Source organism: Lithobates pipiens, unplaced genomic scaffold (genome assembly GCF_037356315.1).
Source record: "Lithobates pipiens isolate NorthernLeopardFrog02 unplaced genomic scaffold, aLitPip1_a1.2 Scaffold_13, whole genome shotgun sequence".
Classification (NCBI taxonomy): Eukaryota; Metazoa; Chordata; class Amphibia; order Anura; family Ranidae; genus Lithobates; species Lithobates pipiens.
Window position 1 is genome coordinate 364,858,813 of NW_027507718.1, and position 15,735 is coordinate 364,874,547.

General features: G+C 47.4%; 1 protein-coding gene across 2 annotated transcripts in view; it reads right to left on the reverse strand.

Annotated features, from left to right (window-relative positions):
* Positions 1-9,772, reverse strand: part of MFAP3L (microfibril associated protein 3 like) — a 72,459-nt gene extending 62,687 nt beyond the window's left edge. For both annotated transcript variants that reach the window (XR_013272331.1, XM_077477203.1), the window contains exon 1: positions 9,662-9,772. The gene's annotated coding sequence lies outside the window, so the exon portion shown is untranslated. The remainder of the gene's footprint in view (positions 1-9,661) is intronic.
* Positions 9,773-15,735: the final 5,963 nt, after the last annotated feature.

The window sequence follows — 15,735 nt, forward strand, 5'->3', positions numbered from 1 at the left end:
AAGACAAAACAATGTGCTAACACACAAACAATTCTAATTTCTCTTGTCTGTATTGAACACACCAATTAAACAGTCACAGTACTGGAAGAAGTTAACCATTGGAGTGATTAGCAGTTCAAACTTCGTTTGGCAGCAATGACATCAACCGCTGTAGGTAGCTCTGGATCAGACCTGCACAACATTCGGGAGGAATTTTTGACTGTTCCTCTTTACAAAAAACTGTGTCAGCTCAGACACATTTGTAGGATGTCTGGAGTGATCAGCTCTCGAGATCGTTCCACAGATCCTCTATGGCAGGGATATGCAAGGTTAAGGTCCTGTCTTTGACTGGGCCACCCAAAAGACCCATTTTCTTGTTATTAAACCAGTTCGTTGTGGATTTACTTTGATGATTAAGGTCATTGTCTTGCTGCATCACCCAACTTCTAAGCTTCAGTTCAGCCAGCCTGCCATTATCCTGCAGGAATTTTGTAAACTTGGAAATGTATTTTCCCCTCAATGATGGCAAGTGGTCCAGACTCTGAGGCAGCGAAGCAAGCCCAAATCACGATGTTCCCTCCACTGTTGGGAAGGTGTTGGTAAGCTGTGGCCTTTTTGCACTGTACATAATGCTGAATATTCTTCCCAAACAATTCAACTTTTGTTTCATCAGTCCACAAAACATTTTCCCGGTAGCGTTGCAGGTTTTTGGAGAGCAGTGGCTTCCTCTGTTGTGTTCTTCCATGGAAACCCTGCCTGCTCAAAGACTTCTGTATGCCAGAATCATGAACAGTTTGCCAGTTCCAATGTCTTCAAGCCTTTAGCTGTTACTCGTGGGTTCTTATTTACCTCATTGAGGATTCTGCATTGTGCCTTAGGAGTCATCTTGGCTGGGCCCCCAATTTTTACAAGTGTAGCCACAGTACTAAATGGTCTCCATTCATACAATTTGTCTAAATATCGACTGATGGATCTCTAAACACTGAGATTGCTTTGTATCCCACTCCAGCTTTATGCAGATCAACTACTCTTAATTGTATGTCTTCAAAGAGCTCCTTTTTGCAAGGCATGGCTCACATCGACTGATGCTTCCTATGAACAGCAATCTTAATTTTTTTTTAAACCACACCTCAGCATTCTATTTTTTAAACAAGACTTCAGGTCTGCAAACTACTGACTCCAATTAGCTTTTGTTGAAATAATTAGCCTACAGGTTCACTTACTTTTTTCCCTACAGTATTATGAATGTTTGTGTGTTCAATAAAGAAAAGAAAATTGGAATTGTGTGTTATCAGCTTAAGCACATTGTGTTTATCTATTGTTGTGACTTAGATGATGATCACATTTTATGGCAAAAGTACTGCATACACCAGTTACTTCCAATGGGTTCAAATACTTTTTATTGCCACTGTATATAAAAGAAAATGAGCAGTGCTATAACGTTAATGTGGTGTGATGTTATAACTGCAGATATGTCAAAGTTTAAATCATAGAAGAGGAAAATATACAAGCTAAAAACACTATAGAACACATTATAAAGATGCAGGGTTGGCAGACATGTCAGGATGGTAAGATATAAGAGGACATCCTAGAATATGATATACCAAGCCATTCTCAACCTCTTAGGCTGGGTTCACATCAGCCTGTTCTTTGAAAAGTGATCCACAGTGGACTGCTTTCAGGAGGTGATCCTGTCACCTCTCTTTTTTTTTTTTTTTTTTTTTTACAATTAATATAGAACTAATACAACTGAGAGCCAAGCGTTTGACTGTGCCACCTGTCAGCTTAAGATGCCGTATTAGATTTGCCATGGTGCAAAGCATCATAGCCAATCATAAACAATGCATGTAAACAGCCACCTGTATATATAAAAAAAAAAAAATCCTTACCCCGAGGAAACCCTGAAATAATGTTCAGGTCTCAGGGCACCCGACATGTCTACCATTCATAGTACATTAGAATGATCAAAAAGTTAAAGAATAGTGGCATACCCAGAGTATTTTTTTAATATAATCTTTATTTTATATTTTTTTCCTTTTTACACAACATATACACAAGAAAAAATGTATTGGATATATTAAAGGTTCAATTTTACAATTGATTCATAACTTTCTGTCCTATATATAATTCTGTGCTCATAGCTATTATTTTCCCAATCACTCTAGTAATCTATTCCAAACACATACATACCAGACAAACGTTCACTTAAACCCACTAACCACAAACAAAAAGGAAAGGGAAAAAGGAAAGGGAAAAAGGAAAAGGGAAAAAGGAAAAGGGAAAAAGGAAAAGGGAAAAAGGAAAAGGGAAAAAGGAAAAGGGAAAAAGGAAAAGGGAAAAAGGAAAAGGGAAAAAGGAAAAGGGAAAAAGGAAAAGGGAAAAAGGAAAAGGGAAAAAGGAAAAGGGAAAAGGGAAAAAGGGAAAAAGGAAAAGGGAAAAAGGAAAAGGGAAAAAGGAAAAGGGAAAAAGGAAAAGGGAAAAAGGAAAAGGGAAAAAGGAAAAAGGAAAGGGAAAAAGGAAAGGGAAAAAGGAAAGGGAAAAAGGAAAGGGAAAAGGGAAAGGGAAAAGGGAAAGGGAAAAGGGAAAAAGGAAAGGGAAAAAGGAAAGGGAAAAAGGAAAGGGAAAAAGGAAAGGGAAAACTAAAAACAAAGAGGCCCTGTAATGTTGCTCTACGAATAATTTGATAGAGTTGCTGAGGTTCTGAACTCCTCCCATTTTTACCATGTTTTTAACCACTTGCTTACTGGGCACTTAAACCCCCCTCAGTCCCAGACCAATTTTCAGCTTTCAGCGCTGATGCACTTTGAGTGACAATTGCGCGGGCATACAACACTGTACCCAAATGAAATTTTTATCATTTTTTTCCCACAAATAGAGCTTTCTTTTGGTGGTATTTAGTTACAGCTCGGAGTTTTATTTTTTGCTAAACAAACAAAAAAAGATGCAAAAAAAAAAAAAAAAAAAATCATGTTTTAATAGTTTGTTATAAAATTTTGCAAACGGGTCATTTTTCTCCTTCATTGAAGTGCGCTGATTAGGCGGCACTGATAGGCTGCATTGGTGGGCACTGATGGGCTGCATTGGTGGGCACTGATGGGCTGCACTGGTGGGCACTGATGGGCTGCACTGGTGGGCACTGATGGGCATAGTTAAGGCGGCACTAATAGGCACAGATAAGGCGGCACCGATGGGCACAGATAAGGCGGCACTGATGGGCAAAGATGGGCACAGATAAGATGGCACGGATGGGTGGCACGGATAAGTGGCACGGATGGGTGGCACGGATGGGCACTGATAGGTACCACAGATAGATGGGACTGATGGGCACTGATAGGTGGCACTGATAGGTGGCTCTGATAGGTGGCACTGCTGGGCACTGATGGGCGGCACTGCTGGGCACTGATGGGCGGCACTGCTGGGCACTGATGGGCGGCACTGGGGTGCAGCACCTTTGAGGCAGATTGGGTGGCACTGTGGGTGGCACTGTGGGCACTGACAGGGGGCACTGACGGGGGGCACTGACTTTTTCTTTTATTTTACTTCAGGATGGCACTGCGGGAGGCAGGTGGGCACAGGCAGGTGGCAGGTGGTCCCTTGTATTGATGGCCGTGATCGGGACTGATGTCCCGATCACGGCCGCCGGTGATCGGCTTTTTTTTTCTCTCCTCGCGCTGTCAGCGCGAGGAGGAATAATAGCCGATTACCGGCTCCGTTCTATCACATGATCAGCTGTCATTGGCTGACAGCTGATCACGTGATAAGGGGTCGGGATCGACCCCTTACACGGATCGGTGATCAGGCGAGTCTCACGGACTCGCCGATCACAGAGCGCGCCGCGCGCGCCCCTCGGGGGGCACGCAGGCCGCTCGTAACCAGGACGACGTCAATAGACGTAGTCCTGAAAATGTAGGTCCGCGCTAATGCCGTCATTTGGCAATAGCGCGGATCTGAAGTGGTTAAGGATTGTTCCATTAAACCTACTTCTGTCATTATCATCATCATCATCATCATCATCAATTCCAGGGACTGTATCTCGCCCATCTCTCACACCCATTCCTCAATAGCGGGATCTACCTTTTTCCTCAATTTTTCAGCTATGACAGTCCGTGCTGCTGTTAACATGCGTTTTTTTTATAGCCTTCATAGAGCCAGGGATCATTGACAAGACTGAAACTAATACATCTGGCTGTGCACTTTGTCCTGTAATAGCTTGATATACATTATAAATTGTTGACCAAAATATCTGAACCCGCGGACAGTAATCCATATGTGCGACATTGTACCTCTTGCATTTTGGCATCTCCAACATACCTCTTCATTTTATGCCTATCTACCGGGCATCTATACCATCTTGTGAAGGTTTTGTAATTCCTTTCCTGATGTCTATTTGATAAAGATAAATTTGTGTGTTAGTAGAAACGCTCTTTCCCATTTTGATCTAGGGACGGTCATCCCCAGCTCTTCCTCCCACTTAGTTAAGTAGGTTAGCTCCTGATTTTTTGATACCCAGAGTATGACACCCAAAACATATACCGTATATACTCGAGTATAAGCCGAGATTTTCAGCCTCTTTTTTGAGGCTGAAAGTGCCCCCTCGGCTTATACTCGAGTCACCGCTGTCTGACTGCTCGATCAGCGTATCGAGCAGACAGACGGCGGACATTAAAATTTAAAAGCCGCGCCTCCTTCTCCGCCTCCGCCTGTGATAGGCGGAACACTGAATTTCCCAGCAGTCAGTGTTCCACCTATCACGGACATCCGCTCATTCTCATACTACGGACGAGTATGAGAGGATGTCCGTGATAGGCGGAACACAGGCTGCTGGGAAATTGAGTGTTCCGCCTATCACAGGCGGAGGCGGAATTTTGAATTGTAGAATGGCCGCCGAGAAGAGCGGCGATCCATCGGCACGGCAGGGGACGGAGGAGGCACGGGACGGAGGAGGCACGGCACGGGACGGAGGAGGCACGGGAAGGAGGAGGCACGGCACGGGACGGAGGAGGCACGGGACGGAGGAGGCACGGCACGGGTCGGAGGAGGCTCGGGACGACGGCGGCTCGGGACGGAGGCTTGGGACACAGGTAGGCTGGACACACACACAAGGCTGCACGGACACACACACACACACACACAAGGCTGCACGGACACACACACACACACACACACACAGGGATGGATGGATGGATGGATACACACACACACACACACAGGGATGGATGGATGGATGCACACACACACACACACACAGGGATGGATGGATGGATGAATACACACACACACACACACACACACACACAGGGATGGATGGATGGATGGATACACACACAGGGATGGATGGACACACAGGGATGGACGGACACACAGGGATGGACGGACACACACACAGGGATGGACAGCCATGTCTCACCCTCGGCTTATACACGAGTCAATAAGTTTTCCAGTTTTTTGGGGGTAAATTGGGGGCCTCGGCTTATATTCGGGTCGGCCTATACTCGAGTATATACGGTAGTCAGTAGAGAAGTGGGCACTGGAGAAATGCCTCCACGGGTCAGTGGGCACTGGAGAAATGCCTCCACGGGTCAGTGGGCACTGGAGAAATGCCTCCACGGGTCAGTGGGCACTGGAGAAATGCCTCCTTCGATTGGAGGTCATTATAGAAAACGCCTGCTTACATTGGAGATCATTAGAGAAATGCCTCCTTAAGATTGGTGGTCATAGGAAAAATCTTCTTTTATTGCTGGACAGTGGAGAACTGCTCAAGGAACCCCGAGCACCATCTGGAGGAACCCCAACATTTCACAGAACTCTGGTTGAAAATGGTTGGATTATACAAATGAGTTATTTTATTTCATTATCATACAAAATTTTTATAGTGCCAGCAGTTTGTGCTGGGTTTTACAGTTGCAATTCAATACAAGAGGATTAGGAGACATAACAGCACCCTATAACTACAGACTGCTCAGGAAAGTTAGATCCTATATAACCAGACATGGGACCCGAAGACACTATTGGGCATAATATACAGACAAGTAGCATCACTACAGAATGCTCAGGAAGGTTGGATCCTATATAACCAGACATAAGAGCTGAGGACACCATAGGATAGGAGTAGGCAACCTTGCGCCGCACCCCCCCCAGCCGTTTTGAAACTACAAGTCCCATGAGACATTACAAAACCCTAACAATCACAGGCATTATGGGATTTGTAGTTTCACCACAGCTGGAGGGCCGAGGTTGCCTGTCGCTGCTAGGACATACTAAGTGGGTAGCATAGTGATTTAGGGGCTGACATGCCTGCTTTGCAGCACAGGGGTCCTCTATTCAAATCCCACCTGGGCGCTAAGGGCTGGTTCACACCATCTTGGTGCATCTGAGTGTGTACGTTTTTTGCACATTTTTCGCCAGACCATGAATTCCAATAGGCTGCTAAAAGTGCAAAAAGCATGGCAGGCGCAAATTTCACAATCCTGCCACACCAAACCGCATGGTACCATGCATTTTGGTGGCCGTGAACACCAGATGCATGGGGGTGCCATGACAAATTAATAACTGCACACATCTGCAGAGGGCAGCAAGTTCCCATGTGGGAAAACGCCTGGTTGGCACTGCATTTGGTAAGGAGCGACCCTTATTGCATGGAGTTTGCACCTACACTGAAAAAGATATGCAGGTTTATTGGCTCTTGTCTACATGTGAGGACAAGGACTGATGTGACTGTACAACATGATCAACTATAGTAAATATATACAGGAGTTACAGCATCACCCTCTAATTGCAAGCAGGTGTGATCCTATAGAAGAACTGGGTCCCCTAAAGGGGTTATTATACAGAGGAGTTCTATAGGTCCCTGTGATGTGGTGAGTACAGACAAGTCAGGTAGGTGGGAACCTATAGAAGAGCTGAGGCCCCTAAAGGCGAGTTAAACAAGTCCCCGTGATGTGGGAGCTGGAGCCCTTATAGGGGTTATTATACAGAGGAGCTCTGTAGGTCCCTGTGATGTGAGAGCTGGGGCACCTATAGGGAGTATTATACAGAAGAGTTCTATGGGTCACTGTGATGTGTAAGCTGGGGCCCCTATAGGGGTTGTACAGAGGAGGTCTAGGAGTCCCTGTGATGTGGAAGCTGGGGCCCCTATAGAGATTATACGGAGGCGTTCTCTATGTCCCTGTGATGTGGGATCTGAGGCCGCTATAGGGGTTATTATAGAGGAGTTCTATAGGTCCCTGTGATGTGGGATCTGGGGCCCCTGTAGGGGGTATTATACAGAGGAGTTCTATAGCCCCGTGTGATGTGGTGAGTACAGACATGTCAGGTGGGTGAGATCCTACAGAAGAGCTGGTGCCCCTATAGGGGTAATTATACAGAGGAGTTCTGTAGGTCCCTGTGACGTGGGAGCTGGGACCCCTATAGATGTTATTATACAGAGGCGTTCTGTAGGTCTCTAATGTAGGAGCTGGGGCCCCTATAGGGGTTATACAGAGGCGTTCTATAGGTCCCTGTGATGTGAGAGCTGGGGCCACTATAGGTGTTATACAGAGGAGTTATTTGGGCTCCTGTGATGTGGAAGTTGGGGCCCCTATAGGGTTTTTTTTATACAGAGGAGTTCTATGGGTCCCTGTGATGTGGCGAGTACAGACATGTCAGGTAGGTGGGGTCCTATAGAAGAGATGGGGGACCTATAGGGCTTGTTATACAGAGGGGTTCTGTAGGTCCCTGTGATGTGGGATCTGAGGCCGCTATAGGGGTTATTATAGATGAGTTCTATAGGTCCCTGTGATGTGGGATCTGGGGCCCCTGTAGGGGGTATTATACAGAGGAGTTCTATAGCCCCGTGTGATGTGGTGAGTACAGACATGTCAGGTGGGTGAGATCCTACAGAAGAGCTGGTGCCCCTATAGGGGTAATTATACAGAGGAGTTCTGTAGGTCCCTGTGACGTGGGAGCTGGGACCCCTATAGGCGTTATTATACAGAGGCGTTCTGTAGGTCTCTAATGTAGGAGCTGGGGCCCCTATAGGGGTTATACAGAGGCGTTCTATAGGTCCCTGTGATGTGAGAGCTGGGGCCACTATAGGTGTTATACAGAGGAGTTATATGGGCTCCTGTGATGTGGAAGTTGGGGCCCCTATAGGGTTTTTTTTATACAGAGGAGTTCTATGGGTCCCTGTGATGTGGCGAGTACAGACATGTCAGGTAGGTGGGGTCCTATAGAAGAGATGGGGGACCTATAGGGCTTGTTATAGAGAGGGGTTCTGTAGGTCCCTGTGATGTGGGAGTTGGGCCCCTATAGGGGTTATTATACAGAGGAGTTCTGTAGGTCCCTGTGATGTGGGAGCTGGGGCCCCTATAGGGGTTCTTATACAGAGGAGTTGGGATCAGGGGCCCCTATAGGGGTTATTATACAGAGGCGTTCTATAGCTCCCTGTGGTGTGGGAATGGGGGGCCCCTAAAGAAATTATACAGTGGAGTTCTGTAGGTCCCTGTGATGTGGGAGCTGGGGCCCCTATAGAGGTTATTATACAGAGGGGTTCTATGGGTCCCTGTGATGTGGGATCAGGGGCCCCTATAGAGGTTATTATACAGAGGAGTTGGGATCTGGGGCCCCTATAGGGGTTATAGAGGAGATGGGATCTGGGGCCCCTATAGGGGTTATTATACAGAGTAGATGGGATCTGGGGCCCCTATAGAAGGTATTATACAGACGTTGAGATCTGGGGCCCCTATAGAGGTTATTATACAGAGGAGATGGGATCAGGGGCCCCTATAGAGGTTATTACACAGAGGAGTTGGGATCAGGGGCCCCTATAGGGGTTATTACACAGAGGAGTTGGGATCAGGGGCCCCTATAGTGGTTATTATACAGGAGTTGAGATCAGGGCCCCCTATAGAGGTTATTATAGAGGAGTTGGGATCAGGGGCCCCTATAGGGGTTATTACACAGAGGAGTTGGGATCAGGGGCCCCTATAGTGGTTATTATACAGGAGTTGAGATCAGGGCCCCCTATAGAGGTTATTATAGAGGAGTTGGGATCAGGGGCCCCTATAGGGGTTATTATACAGAGGAGTTGGGATCAGGGGCCGCTATAGAGGTCATTATACAGAGGAGTTGGGATCAGGGGCCCCTATAGAGGTTATTATACAGAGGAGATGGGATCTGGGGCCCCTATAGAGGTTATTACACAGAGGAGTTGGGATCAGGGGCCCCTATAGGGGTTATTATACAGATGAGATGAGATTGGGGGCCCCTATAGAGGTTATTATACATGAGTTGAGATCAGGGGCCCCTATAGAGATTATTATACAGAGGAGTTGGGATCAGGGGCCCTATAGGGGATATTATACAGAGACGTTCTATAGCTCCCTGTGATGATGAAATGGCACAGAAGTGAGGACATCATACAGATCAGGGTGATGCTACAACTGCAGACATCAGGAAGGTTGGTTCGTATAGAAGATGTGCGCCCACCATAGGACAGAATGTATCTCCTCCATACATCTATCTTAGGGGTGACCGGAGCTAATTAGAAGAATGATGATCAGAGGAGGGATAAGTTGTGTGGCTGAACACACACACGCAGCGCTCTAAGTCCTGCAGCTCACTGACAAGTATGCCGGCTGTGACCTCCATGCGATGACAGCTTCCCCCCATACATAGGCGCCCCATGCACGGCTGCCCAGCTCACCTGTCCTTCGCTCTCCACTCTCCCCCGGCTCCAAAATGCGTCCAGCTCCCGAGCACCGCACCGCGCCGCCCCCTCAGCCGCTAACCTCACGCCCCGCCCATTCATCCAAAAGTCCCACCCACTTCACGCTTCTCCCATCTATTACTCTACTATTTACACGCCCCACAATACGTATAAAACCCCGCCCACCCCGCGGCCAACCGGGCTGAGGCTAAACCACGCCTCAAACTCTTGGAAAGTATCTATCAAGCCCCACCTACACAACCTATAAACGCGCGGCGTGGCTTACTGTCCCGCCCCTGATAGGAAAAAAAACAACTATCTAGGCGGGGCCACTGACTCCTCCGTTAAGACGCCCACAGGCTTGAAGCTTTTTTTTTTTCTCCTCCACAATCAATCCCGCCCATTTCGGCCGTAGCTGCATAGACTGCAGAGCGGGGGCTGAAGCGCATGCGCCAGTGTCTTCTGTCATTTCGGGTGTTAGGCTGTGTGTGGAGACTTGAAGGGGAGGGCTGTGTGAGCGGACTGCTCATAGGGCTGTGTGGGGGGAAATAGTAGTGAGCCATTCCTGGGGAGTAACGTGCCCCCAGCACTGTATATATATATATGTATGTATATACTGTATATATGTACAGGGATGAGTATAGCACTAGGCTTCCAGTGACAGCTGTGCAGTGAGCGCTCTTTTCCTCTCAGGATTAGTCATGTAATCTTTTCCTATAAACACTTTTTAACTGCTTGCCTACTGGAGATATTTTGTCATTTGTCACTTCCAAAATCTGCATTCTGTGCTAGAAAATGACTTATATCATGTTTGAGGGGTCTATTTTCAGAGAGCAGAGGCCCTGGAGAATAGGGTGGGGGTTGTTGCAATTTTTTTTACCTCACGATATTTGCGCAATTGTTTAATTAAAAGCAACATTTGAGGAGAAAGTAATACATTTAAATGAATTTTAGTGTAATTCCCAATGCAGATTCCCAATCTCCCCCACCAGCATTGGTTGTCAGTGGCTAGCTATAACAATAATCTCCCCCACCAGCATTGGTGGTCAGTGGCTGGCTATAACAATAATCTCCCCTACCAGCATTGGTGGTCAGTGGCTGGCTATAACAATAATCTCCCCCACCAGCATTGGTGGTCAGTGGCTGGCTATAACAATAATCTCCCCCACCAGCATTGGTTGTCAGTCGCTGGCTATAACAATAATCTCCCCCACCAGCATTGGTGGTCAGTGGCTGGCTATAACAATAATCTCCCCCACCAGCATTGGTGGTCAGTGGCTGGCTATAACAATAATCTCCCCCACCAGCATTGGTGGTCAGTGGCTGTAATAATGATAAGATCCCCCTGCCTCCCCAGCATTGGTGTTCATTGTTTACCTACTTGAGCACATGCTCCTGCACCGAGCTGTCTTGTCCAGTCAAGCCGGGACTATAGTTCTACTGTCAGTGGAAGATCACTCCACCTGACAGTACCGGCTTCTTTCAATGCCAAGTGCTGGAAGAGCGTTTCAGCATGAGGCACACAACTGCCACTTTGTACATCGTCAGTGGCTGCACTTGGGCGCCCTCTAAGTGGTAATGTTGACACCACTACTCCAGTTATCTCTACTTGCTTGCAGGTCCCGTGCTGAGTGTCTGGCCTGATGCATTCTGAACATTGGAGGTTGTCTGCTCAGCAAGGATGCCATTCAGGGTATACTTTGCATTCTTTTGAAAGAATGCACAGCGTTCTCTGAGTGGGTGAGGTGGAGAGGCTGAGTGTTGAAGTTACACTTTTAGGCTGGGTTCACACTGGAGCGATGCGGGAACGCCACGAATCCGCGGCGTTTTCCCGCATCGCATGCCTCCCGCCGGCAGTTCACACTGCCCTATGCGGACTGCTGGGAGTGTCAGTGAAACCTTAATGACACCCCCAGATCAGTTCGCATATCGCAGTGCGATCTGCAAACTCGGACAGGAATCGGATCGCATGGTGTGAACACCCATGCGATCCGATTCTGCTGCGGACCAAAAAAAGGGTCCTGTGCGAGTTTGCGGCGGGTGCGATGCGAATTCAGCCATACTATCTGTATGGCTGAACTCGCATCGCACAGACAGATCGGATGTGATTTGCACTGCAGTGCGGTGCGAATCACATCCGGGTCTCCCAGCCGCAGCGGTGTGAACCCAGCCTTAACCTTGTCCATTTGAAGAACATTTTGTATTCATTCAAAAAATGCAAAGCATTCTTTGAATGGAACCTGTGCTGAGTGGACAACCTCCTGTGCTCAGAATGCAGCAGGTACCCAGGCTTACAGGATCTCCTAAGGCAGGCCAGAAAAGTCTGTGGTGATTTCTGCTGGTCATACAATATCAGTGCTTAGCTGGCTGACATTCAAAGGGAATGCAACTTGCCCACCAACCGCCTCATTAGTGTTATGCTCAGCAGGTGGAACTCAACATTGGCAATGCTGTGGCGGCTGCAGAGGGCTATCAATGAGTACCTGTGCAAGTATGGCACCAGGACAGGGTCAGGGGAGCTTGGCTTCTTTTTGCCACACCAGTGGCTACTGATCAAGGATGCATGCACTGTCCTGTCACCATTTGAGGAGGCCACAAGGATGGTGAGCAGTGACGATGCATGCATCAGTTACACTGTCCCTCTAGTCTCGTTGGAGCACACGCTTAATGGAATCATGGATAGGACACTTGAGGCAGAACAGCGGGAGGAAGAGGAGGACTTTCTTACCTCTCAAGTTCCCCTTTATCTAGATAGCATTCCTGTGGGCCCACCAAACACACAGGAAGAAGAGGAGGAGGATTGTGTCAGCATGGATGTAGAGGATAACACACAGCAGCAGTCTTCAAGGGATGGTTTTCAGTCCCCAGAAACTCAAGGAGTTGTACATGTTTGGGAGGAAGTAGTTACGGATCATGCGATCCTTAGTGACCCAGAGGACTCAGAATCAAATGCCTCTGCAAACTTATGCTGCATGGCCTCCCTGATTCTGCAAAGCCTGTGAAAAGATCCTAGGATTCATGGTATCAAGGAGAGGGATCATTACTGGCTGGCAACCCTTCTTGATCCACATTACAAGGGTAAGTTTGCAGAACTCATCCTGCCTTCGCAGAGGGAGCAGAGGATGAAACATCTCCAGGAGGCCTTGAAGAAAGATTTGTGCAATGCATTTCCAGACCCTGGGAGGTTACAATTTCCTGGTGCTGGACAAAGTGTTGTTGCTGAGGCTTCGTTCAGCCAGAGGAAGAGCGATGGAGAAGGTGGCCGGCTGACCGATGCCTTTAAACAATTTTTCAGTCCACAGTGCCAAGGTTTGATCAGTTCAAGCAACCATCACCAGTATCTGCATTACATGGTGCAGAAATATCTAGGGGCAAGAGCAGACTTGGAGACCTTTCCAACAGAGCATCCACTGGGTTACTGGGTCTTGAGGATGGACCACTGGCCAGATCTTGTTCAATATGCAATTGAGCTACTGGCCTGTCCTGCATCCAGCGTGCTTTCTGAATGCACATTCAGTGCTGCTGGAGGGTTTGTAACAGATCAAAGAGTGCGCCTGTCCACAGACTCCGCTGGTAGGCTCACATTCAAAAAAATGAATCAGTCTTGGATCAGCAGCTATCAAGCACCTGATGCTGATGTAACTGATTGAATTTGCTATGGATGTGAGATCCCTTGAAGACTGCTTATGCTGACTATCCTATTCCTCCTCAATGTTTATGATGCTAGCTTCCAACAATATTTTTGGTTTAGGGCACCACTACCCTAGGAAACATTGTTCTTCCCCTGTTTACCAGAGGCATGTAATTAAAATTTTTGATTTAATATTTCACAGCAGGGCCCATTTCTGCGCCCAACAAGAGTATCTGTGAGGGGTTATAGTGTTGTGGCACCATGACCACCACCACCCAAGGCCCGATTTTTCTGCTCCTGTTTATCAGGAGCATGTAATTACAATTTTTGATATAATATTTCACAGCAGGGCCCATTCCTGCGCCCAACAAGAGTATCTGTGAGGGGTTACAGTGTTGTGGCACCACCACCCAAGGCCTAATTTTTCTGCCCCTGCTTAACAGGGGCATGTAACTACAATTTTTGATCTAATATTACACAGCAGGGCCCGTTCCTGCGCCCACCAAGAGTTATGCCCCATACACACAATCGGAAATTCCGATGTGAGCTTTTGGTTGGAAATTCCGACCTTGTGTATGCTTCATCAGACCTTTGCTGGCAGAATTTTCACCAGCAAAAGATTGAGAGCAGGTTCTCTATTTTTCTGATGGAGGAAAAATCCGATCATCTGTAGCAATTCCGACGCGCAAAATTCCTACGCATGCTCGGAAACAAATCGGCGCATGCTCGGAAGCATTGAACTTAATTTTCTCGGCCCATCGTAGTGTTGCACGTCACCGCGTTCTTGACGGTTGGAAGTTCAGAGAACTTTTGTGTGACTGTGTGTATGCAAGCCAAGCTTGAGGGGAAGTCTGTCGGAAAAACCATCCAAGATTTTCCCGATGGAGATTTCGCTCGTGTGTACGGGGCATAACTGTGAGGGCTTACAGTGTTCTGATACCACCACCAAAGGCCCAATTTTTGCTTGTAAAGGTGATGCAAAGGGGGAGCTGAGGGCACTCAACAAGAGGGGATTTTGATGTGAAGGGGAGAAAGGACTGTAATGTGTAGTGTGGACTAAGGACACTGATGTAAGAATGGGAGCACTGTGCATGTGCATGTGCATTTAGTGCACACATCGTTGGTAGGTCAGCCCTTTCATTTTAATGGGCTACACTGCCCACAAAAATAATAAAAATAAAACACTGAGAAAGAAGTCCCTGACCCACTAAGCCACAAGGTCCTGCACCAAAATGCGGTTTAGCACACACGATAATGTTCCACAGGTGCTGACATGAGATTCAAACCTCTCCTGGAAGAAAATTTTACTTAGCAGACCTCAGTGAATTTTAATTCAATACCCTTGTTTATATTGAGATTAAAATTAGGAGCCACAAGATTAATTGCAGTAGAACTGATGGAGCAGAAGAGTTACACTCTGAACAACCTTCATAACATATTGGAATGGGGCTATTCAATTTATTGGGGACATGTGAGAATGGTCAATTGGAAGCATCTGAAATACGAATTTCTATGCTTCCGAATTGTATACGAAATTTCGTTCACAAAATTTCAGATCCAAATTCCACTACAACGGAAACGTGACTGGTGTTTTGTTGACCAATCAGAGGTTTTCTTCTGCTGCTGAGTGAGGGTTGGGAAAATCATCTTTTTTAATATGGGAGTGGGAGACCTGTACTGGTAGTCGATGGGAGATTCAGAATCGGACAAAATAAGAATGTTCTTTAATATCGTTTTACTATATTGTAATAATAATTAGGCTCGGTTCACACAGGGGGCGACGCGCCGCGACCTGACAAGTCGCCCCCATTCTGTACTACGGAACCGTTCTAAGAGGAGCGACTCGAGTCGCTCCGACTTAGAAAAAAGGTTCCTGTACTACTTTTGGGCGACCTCGGGCGACTTGCATTGACTTCTATACAGAAGTCGTTTGCAAGTCACCGCTGAGGTCGCGGAGCGGCAAGTCGGGTCGCCCCCTGTGTGAACCGAGCCTTACGATTATTCGTTATGATGTAGTTAAAAACCCAGGAAGACAGCACAGCAAAGGGATGGTGGGAGCCCATCATAATGAGCACAGCAGGGGTACAGCCCCAGGAGGAAGTCAGCACAGCACAGGGATGGTGAAAGCCCCTCATAATGAGCACAGCACAGGGATGGTGGGATCCCTTCATAATGAGCACAGCAGGGGTACAGCCCCAGGAGGAAGTCAGCACAGCACAGGGATGGTGGGAGCCCCTCATAATGAGCACAGCACAGGGGTGGTGGGAGCCCCTCATAATGAGCACAGCAGGAGTACAGCTCCAGGAGGAAGTCAGCACAGGGATGGTGGAAGCCCCTCATAATGAGCACAGCACAGGGGTGGTGGGAGCCCCTCATAATGAGCACAGCAAGGGTACAAACCCAGGAAGTCAGCACAGCACAGGGATGATGGGAGCCCCTC